Source organism: Anguilla rostrata, chromosome 13 (assembly GCF_018555375.3).
Source record: "Anguilla rostrata isolate EN2019 chromosome 13, ASM1855537v3, whole genome shotgun sequence".
Lineage (NCBI taxonomy): Eukaryota > Metazoa > Chordata > Actinopteri > Anguilliformes > Anguillidae > Anguilla > Anguilla rostrata.
In genome coordinates this window covers 4837277-4846071 of record NC_057945.1, presented here as the reverse complement: position 1 = coordinate 4846071, position 8795 = coordinate 4837277, and the positions used below count along the sequence as shown (strand labels likewise).

At 40.3% G+C, this 8795-nt stretch overlaps 2 non-coding genes across 2 annotated transcripts; both read right to left on the bottom strand.

Annotated features, from left to right (window-relative positions):
* Nucleotides 1-8542: 8542 nt before the first annotated feature.
* trnat-agu (transfer RNA threonine (anticodon AGU)) lies at nt 8543-8616 on the bottom strand. The gene has a single exon. It is a non-coding gene; the product is annotated as a tRNA-Thr (tRNA).
* Nucleotides 8617-8697: 81 nt separating this feature from the next.
* Nucleotides 8698-8770, bottom strand: trnak-cuu (transfer RNA lysine (anticodon CUU)). The gene has a single exon. It is a non-coding gene; the product is annotated as a tRNA-Lys (tRNA).
* Nucleotides 8771-8795: the final 25 nt, after the last annotated feature.

Here is an 8795-nt window from a genome sequence, read left to right as displayed (position 1 = left end):
CCGAGAGGAAAAATAAATAAATAAGGCACTTTTAACTATCTAACGTTAAACGTTGAATAAATAACACTGAGAAGAGCTACCCAGAGTGGAATTCCTCTGGTTATAAAAAACTAACTTAGCTAGCACTTTACTAAATAGCAATGACTGGAGGAACCCCTGTACTAAGAAATATTTTGCTTATCTCACAGACTACAACCTAAATTTACCCGGGATCAGATTATAATATTATGATAAACTACAGTTAATGTTAGCATGCAACAATACCCTTATCTAACTACAATCATATCTTGCTCCTGGGAGGTTAAAAAACCACACAAAAAAACCTGCGTTCAGCAAGAAGGAGGCTGAATTATCTAACCGGCTAGTTTACTATCGGAGTGCTTCAGGGAGGAACAAAGCTGAAAAGCCCCCCGTCCCCTAACAGCAACAACGAGTTCCCTCTTAGGAGCAAAACTGTCTCACCTTACTTGTAATATGGGGGTTTTGTTTAAACAAAAAGCTCAAACTAATATCAAATACACACTTGAAAGCAAAATACAATCCTGTAACAAACTTTTTCAAACACCCCTCACTCTTCCCAGCACAAACAGGAAGTGCGCGTCAGACACAAATAAACAATTTTCATGACTAGGCTTGATACAGTGTTAGATACTATATAGTCTGTAGGTAATCAGATTTAATTTAGTCTGGAAAATGGTAGGCATTGTTGGACTGAATGGCCTGTTCTCATTATTATGTTATGTGTGAGCAATTTTGTAAATTGAAAACATGTTTTTCTTCAGATTATACTTTACCATAGGAGCATCAGTGATGCATTCATAGAACCGCACGTAGCTGGACCTTCAGAGAAGTCCACCAATCCTTCATGTAAATATCTAAATCCCATTGACAACACCCTATAGCAATGGTTCTCAATCTTTTTTCCACCAGTGCCCCCCCCCCCCCCTCCCCAGGCTAATTTTTGGCTGTATAGAGACAGAGCACAATGAAGTCCCGCCACCCTGGAGGGGAAAACAATTCATTGCTCATTGCTCTCCATTGACTTTGTATTGCGTGAAGGTGCCTCGTCATTTCTATCTGCTAGCAAACAACAGGAAAATGCCTAAAAGCTGCTGTGTGATGGGATGCACTACCAACAGGGTAAATGTCAGGGTTCTGTTGTCTTCTGTTGTCTTCCCCCTTGTTGTTCTCTGTTGGCCCGCCATATGGCGGTACCTCTGTTTTGTGTTCAGTTGATTGTTTTATTGTTTCTCGTTATCTAATTATTAGTTGCGTTTTGTCTCCTGTGTCTCGTCTCCGTCTTTCTATTTAAGTCTCCCTCTCCCCGACTCAGGCGCTGGAATCTTTTGCTTTGGTTTGGTTTGTTTGGTTTGTTCGGTTTGCTACCTGCCTGTTTGTTCCTGTTCCTGCTTGTTTCCGGTTTACCTGTTGTTTGCCTGCCTGTGCCCTACCTGCCCTGTTTTCCCTCGTTTTTGGATTTTTGTATTTTTGTTTTCTTGTGAATTTTTTGAGAATTTTTGTGGTTTGTGAATTTCGCCCTGCAAGGCTTTTTTCCCTGTTAGTTTATTAAAGTCTTGTTTTCCCCATTTTGGACTTTTTGGTTTTTCACTCTGCGTTTGGGTCCATCCCCGCACGCACCCTGACAGTAAAGAACCCAGAACTAACTTATTATAAGGTGCCGAACCAAAAAACTGCGTTCTATTCCTTTTGTTACAATGGCAGAGAGTGGGCGTGGTTTTTGCGAGGCTATCAACTTCTTTTCAAACGCTAGCTCGTTACTTTTAAAAAATTTAAAATAATAGCCGTTCGAAAAAACAATAGGTAGTTTTAATGGAATTACTACTGTCCTATGGAGTTAGGGGTGCGTACCCAGCTACTAAAGTAGTACGGGAGTTGGCAGCCGTTATTTCAACAAGTTGAATGGCTAAGAACGGAAGCTAAAATGAGGGTTTTAGTAGCTTTAATATAACGCAGGAAACAGAGCTAACTTTGCTATTTTAGCTTTGGGATCAGCACAGCGAATGTTTGAGTTGTGACCAGTCAAAATCGCGGGTTTTTGGCCTTTTATGACGTGGGCCCCAGGCCGCATGATAGATCAGGGGCCCAAAACAACGTAAAACCACAAAGCAGAACAGCAGCCTGACAAAAAAAAGGGGAATTTTTCATGATTTCCCCTTTAAAGATACCGTGACGTCTAAAGGGGACGATTTTTGTCGGCTAAAGGCCCAGATGGGGATGGCTGGAGATGGTCTGGATTCATAATTCAACACCTGCATTTGAATAGGGTTGGTCTAAAAAGGGGCCCAGTTTGAGGTATGTGTGAGTGTCGAATGACTTTTCTGTCATTTTAATGTTTTAACAAGGATCACCAAAAATCCATGATCTTCACTTAATTAAAATCTTTTAAAAATATTATTGAACATGGAATTACTGTCCTCAAGGGAAAGTTATTGACTGATTTAAAACTGAAGATTATTCTTTTTAATAATTTTTTTCAAATTAAAAACGGATATAATTAAATGGTTTTAATGTGCAATTATTCTAATAGAAAAAATAAGCTAGACATGTCCAAATATTGTTTAATTAAAATGTCTTTTTTTATCTCAATGGCATATAGTATGTTTGGCCTTTTTAAACTTTCTCATAAACACCCCTTTAAAAATTTTGGGTTTTCTTTTTCCAGCCCAGTGCTTTTTTAAAATCTTACGGGACCAAAATTTTGGAAAATAAAAAATTAAAAAAAATTCATTTTTCCTTGGGGGAAAAAAAATTCTTTTAAAAAATTAAAAAGTGTTTTTTAAAAATTTAAAAGAAAATAAGGGGCCCGGGGGGTTTTTGAGGAAAAAAGGGTTCAGCGGGGTGTATTAGATTGTGGCCCCGGGTTTTGTGGTTTGTGACCCCTGTTCAGGGGGTTTTCGGGTTTGGTGGGGGGTTTCCCCAACTCCAAGGCATTTTCCAGGCCCTGGACACACGGTTCAGGGGTTTATTCAGTTCAGTTTTTTAATCATTTCACAATTTTATTGTATAGTGTTTTAAGAGCCCTTCAAAAGGCTTTAAAGTAGCAAAAAGAAAAAAAAAATAAAAATCCTGGGGAAAAAAAATTTCCCCTGTGGAAACTAAATAAGTTTTTCTTTAATAGGCACAAAGTAACATGTTTTAGCCCAAAGGGGCGGCTTTCTAGAAAAACCCCCCAGTAAAATTACTCCACCATTTATTAATGCTTAAAGCTGGTTCCCGGGGTGTTTGGACCCTGTTGGAAAAGGGAATAAGGGGAAGGCGAATCTTCCAACACCACCATTTCCTCCACACTTACCGGGGGCCTTTTGAGTCTCCAATTGCTTCCTGTTTTGCGTAACCAATATGGAGCCCAAGACACAGCCCAAACCCAAAATAAAAATGACCAGTTTTTCTAACCCAGGAGACAGACACCCACCAGGCCCCCAAAACCCCCTTTTAAAAAAAAAACCTTCGGGGTTTTTTTTACCCTAAAACCAAAGCAATTTTAAAAGTGAATCCCCCAAAAATTTAAAAAATTAAAATTGGGTTGCCCCCTTTTTTTTGGGGAGGTAGGTGTTTTGTTAAAAGTGGTGTACAAATCTACCCACAATAGGGGAGGATCTTAAAAGGGGAAAGGGGCTTTCCAGATAAACTTCATTCCTTTTCCAAAAAATATAGTACGGTTATGAAAATTAGTTTGAGAAGGGGTTTCTAAAAAAGGCCTACCCCGGGTTTTTTTGGGAAAGGGGCAAGACAGCAGGGTTTGATTTAAAAGAAACATTTTCCCTTTTCCTGGGGGGAAAGGAGTTAATTGTCTTCTGGTTTAAAAAGGGTTGAAAACAAAAAACAGTACTGGGGAAGCAGAAAGCAAATTTCAAACTCAAAAAAAAGTCAAGAAATTTATGCCGGGGACCTAAAAAGGTTTTCAAATTGTTGGCAGCAATTTTCTTTAATAAAATGGGGAAAACCAACAAAAGAACCTTTGCGAGAGAATGCTTTGGGCCCTTTAAAAACTCTCTTTCCCGGGCCGGTGATATACCTACGTTTAGGGACCCCCCACTTGATTCCATTTGAGGTCTTTTTTTAAGAGCTTGCACATGGTAGCATCCCAAGGAGCAATCTCTTCTCAATAAGTTTTTCTTTTAATGGGAACGCACTCAGGGTTTACATGCAATGCAAACCCCTGCCAGATCCCCGTTTAAACAGGGAGGAAGCGAAATTTAAAACCCGTTTCGGAATTATAAAGAGTTTGTAGAAATGGAGAAAAATAGCACCGTGACTCTTTGAGTATGGGGGGGGCCATTGCGTGCAGGTTTAAAAAAGGTCAAAAAAGGGGTTATGTGGGTCACTAAAACTCAGCCCACAAAAACTTAAGACCAGTCTAAAGTATGATGCAATAAGTGTTTTGGGCGGACACATTTTTATTTAAAAGCCAAAATTGTCAAAAACACGATGTATGGGCTTTTGCTTTCATGGAAAGTTAAAGTACCAATCACCACTTTGTCAAGCTTGTAGCTAAGTGAGAAAAAAATTTCTAAAACAAACAAAGCCAAGTATGGGCCAGGGGTCTGTGAATTTCCCAAAACAAGGGCAGGAAAAAAAGGGGGAGTGCCTACGTCTCGGTGAGAAAGGTTCATTATAACACTTCAAGGGAACAAATTTATAAATTGGTTTTTGGGAATTTCTGAAAAGGGGCGGGGTAAAAAAGCAACACCCTAAACCCCAACCCTCTTTGACAGAGGGGGGATTTGACTTAATGAAACCGGGGAGAGGATCTTTTTTTAGTGGTTATAAAAACTGTTTCCTGTCAAAAGCGCAGCTTTCAGCACCGCATTTTGAGCTTTTTAAGGTTTCACCAAACGCCCGTTGGGGTTATCCTTTTGGGGAGCAAAAAAAAATCTGATTCAAAGCCCCTTTGACTAATCTGCTAGCCCATATTACCCAAAAATTTTCCCAAACCCCCAAAAAAAACCCAATCCAATTAAACCCCAATCTTAACCCTAATCTGAATTTTGGGTATTGTAACCCTAATGAACAACTTTCTTAAACCCTAAAATTATGTTTTAAAAAAAAAAATGGGTCGGGGGTTCACACAGAGAAATAATGTTGTTTCCCGGCATAAATCACCCAAAACACAGATGGGACGCCCCCCAACCCCCCACCCCGTGGGGAAAAACTCTGTTCTTATAGGTGGGGAGCAGTGTCACATTTCCATAAACCATTTTTTTCTGTCTTTTAGCCGGAAAGCAAAGGGGTCCAGGGAAAACTTTTAACCGAATGGGGCTGGTCACTTGGGTTGAAAAACCCGGGGGAAAGTGTGGCAATTCTACACTCTTGTGAAAAAACGATGTTTTTGCGTACTTTTATTCACCGGGGGGGGGGAAAACCCTTCACCCATTTTGGGGAAAAGAAGTTAAAATTCTCATGGCAAGATGTCTCACATAAAGTTAAAAATGGTCATTTTTTCACAAAGGGCGGTAAACGACCAAATGCCACAAAGACTGATAAAGCTAAATTTTTTAAGGGTGGGCCGGGGCAGGAGGTTTAAGAACAGAAGGGAGATAGAATAATAGTCTAAAAGCAAAATAAAAAAATTTTTGGAACTTGGGGGTCAGAAAAATGGGGGTTTACATTGTGAAAAAAGTGCTCTTTTGGAAAAATACAAGTGGCAGGAAGGGAGGGAATTTTTTGGGGTTTATTTTAAAATTTTCAATATTGTATTGAAAAAACCCTTTTTTCTTTGAACAATGTAGGTAAAAAATTGACATTATGTTGTAAGACTTGGGGGGGGGGTGTTTTTAATGGAGAACCAAAAAGGGGGGGAAACCCCCTTTTTGGATCTTTTTTTGGGATTTCCATAAGAAAAAGAAAAGAGAGTTTTTTGTTTCCCCCTTTGAATGGGTTAGGAGCAGAAAGCCGATAAAAAATCCAGGGTCTCCCCCGCCAAAAGGGGCCTTTTGGGAAGGAGTTAAAAAAGTAGACAGAGGTTTAAATTTTTCCCCTCCCAACATAAAAGCCTTTTCAACAAACAAGAAACACCAGTTTAAAAAGATTTTTTTGTTTTTTAATGGTTATTTACTGAAAACGTTTTGAACCTTCCGTAAAGACCTTCCCCAGCAAATTTTTTTAAGCCCCCGGTAAAAACAATTTTGCTCCAAAGCTTATTTATTAATTTTCATTTAAACAGTAAATAATTTTGTTCCTCCAAAACCATCTGTCCTTTTTAAAAGTTGATTAACCTTTTCTGATGGCCACGGGGGGCCACACCAATTTCCACTGGGTGGGGGCTACAGGGGAAAAGGCCCAATACCTCCGTGGGACATGGGTGGGGGATCACCGCTTATTGTCTTTTTTTTTTCCCCTGGTTCACCATTGCTGTAAACCCGTTTTCGCAGCTCTTTTTTTTTACTGGCCGGAATGCTTCAGAGGGAAGGACACTCACAGTAAGCCAGCTCATACCAAACTCTGGTTTTTTTTTAAAAAATCCTGAATGCGAGCAAAAGCTAACTGGTTTTTGGTATAGTAAAAGGGGCCTGCTGGGCCTTCCCCCAAAATTAAAAAAAAATTATTTTTAAATTTTTTTTTTTGATATTTAAACCCTTTTTTTGTTGTTGAAAAAACCATTTTTTTATTTTTTATTTTCCCCAAAACCCGTCACCAAATTTTATTGAAATTTTGGGTTTTATTTTTAAAATTACTCATCCAAACTTGAAAAAAAAAATAATCCCCTTAAAAATTTTAATTTTTTTCTTCAAAAAAAGAGCCACCATATCTCCTTTAATGTGTCCTTTCCCCGTCCAGGGGACAGCTGTTGCCAAAATTAAATTATGTCTGTTTTGGGGGGGAAAGTTTTTTTTTGCAAGTCTATCGCAGCCTTTTTCTGGGGCCTTCCTCTGCTTCCTTCTTTTTTGACAGCACAGCCTGCAGGCATCGGGAAAAAAAGTTTTTGGGGAGATTTTTTTACAGACAGCAGATGGGGGTGTAGCAGCTGTTCAGTACGCCTGCTTGCCCCTACCACAATGTGTACATGTATGGCGGAGAAATAAGAAAAGGACATTTTGCCAAAACCTTTGGCTTTCAAAATTGAATTGCTTGGAAATCATTGAGAAAAAGGGGCATATTTTATAGCTCAGTAATAAACAAAGGGCCCATCAGGCCAAGGGAAGCCCTCTACAGTAATTGATAACCAAAGAATTTTTTTTGAGGACAACCCCTGCCCAACGTGGGGCGGGGGGAACCCACGACCCTAAATTAAGAGTCTCATCCTCACCGACTGACCTAGCCAGGCCCCTCCTAGATGAGGGAACCACCACTTCCTAAAGTAACACCGCCTTTGTGCCTGATTTTCCCACGTGGATGTGGCCGCCCTCAAAAAAAAAAAAGACACCTAGGGACCCGCTCGCACGTCATCTCTGTGGCGCAACCGGACGCGCTTGGCCCTGTTAACAAAGGTGGCCCAGCCCCCAGGGACGGCAGGCTTTCGTCTGGGCTTGTTATCTTAATTACAGTGACACCGGAGTCCCAGAATGGAGTCGGTGGGAAAGCCCAGGTATAAATACAAAAAAAAGGACCAGCAAGAAGGGCAGAAGGGAAATGTAATTGGCAAAAAAATATAATCCAATCATTGCAGACCAAAATTTTTTTGATCTTCATCAAAAATAAAAAAGCCAAAAAAGGTTGATCTCACCCAAGTCTTTATCACTGGTAGGGTCCCACGCTGAGTGTTAAGCAAATATAGAAAACAGGTCCAAACAATTCAATAATCATGGTAATTTGACGATTCCAACAGTGTCCTCTAAGAATTCACATGCAAGCAATTAGGGTAGAGTTAACATACCAGAGGTAAGTACCTGTCGATGGAGGCTATCAAAATTTAGGGGACCTGCTTTAAGGACTATTGTTAGCCTATATATCAATAAGGAGAGCAGGTGTCAATGTTATCAAGTAATGTGATGATGGGGGAGTCATGCCAAAATAATTAGGCAAGTGGAAGAATGAAAATTGATTCGTTTTTTTTTACTAAATCAGGGGTTAAACCGGGGGATGTGTGTCTATCATATTTTCATGAATTTTTGCTTTGAACACCACCATAATTAATCTCATTGAATTTTTAGCCAGCAGTGGGTTGGGGACTACAAAATGTAGCAATTTCATGCGATACTTCTTGGTTTCTGTGTGTATTTATGATGAAAAGGGCAACATTCCCAATATAATTTTTTGACCACCAGTTTACTGAAAACAGTCTCTTGCAAAAAACAGAAGTTTCAAAGTTATATCACTGGAAATATTTACCCAATCTCATAAAATGATAACCCATTTAGCAGCTCTGTTTCGGAACATTCGCATGAGATGGGAAAAAGCATGGCATCATGAAACACGTATCCAAAGCATATGTTTATCACACGTGTCCTGAACGACCCTGTCGCCAGCCCTGGCCTCGGGCACCACTGTTCCGAACCACCCAGAGGAGAATCCTATCTCTCCCTTTGCGTACCAGGAAGGAGGCGGTCAGGCTTGGGGGTAAAAACCAAAGGAATTGTGACGGAGGCACCGCTGGGATTCAAACCCAGGATCTCCTGTTTACTAGACAGGCACTTTGACCAACTAAGCCACGGTGCCAACCAGCAGGCACGACCTGGGGAACCTGCTCTTTCAAAATCCCTTTATTCATTTACTGAAAACTTTTTTGAGAAAAGACCACGCCCAACGTGGGGCTCGAACCCCCACCCTGAGATTAAGAGTCTCATGCTCTACCGACTGAGCTAGCCGGGGCCCCTCCTAGATGAGCAGGAACCACC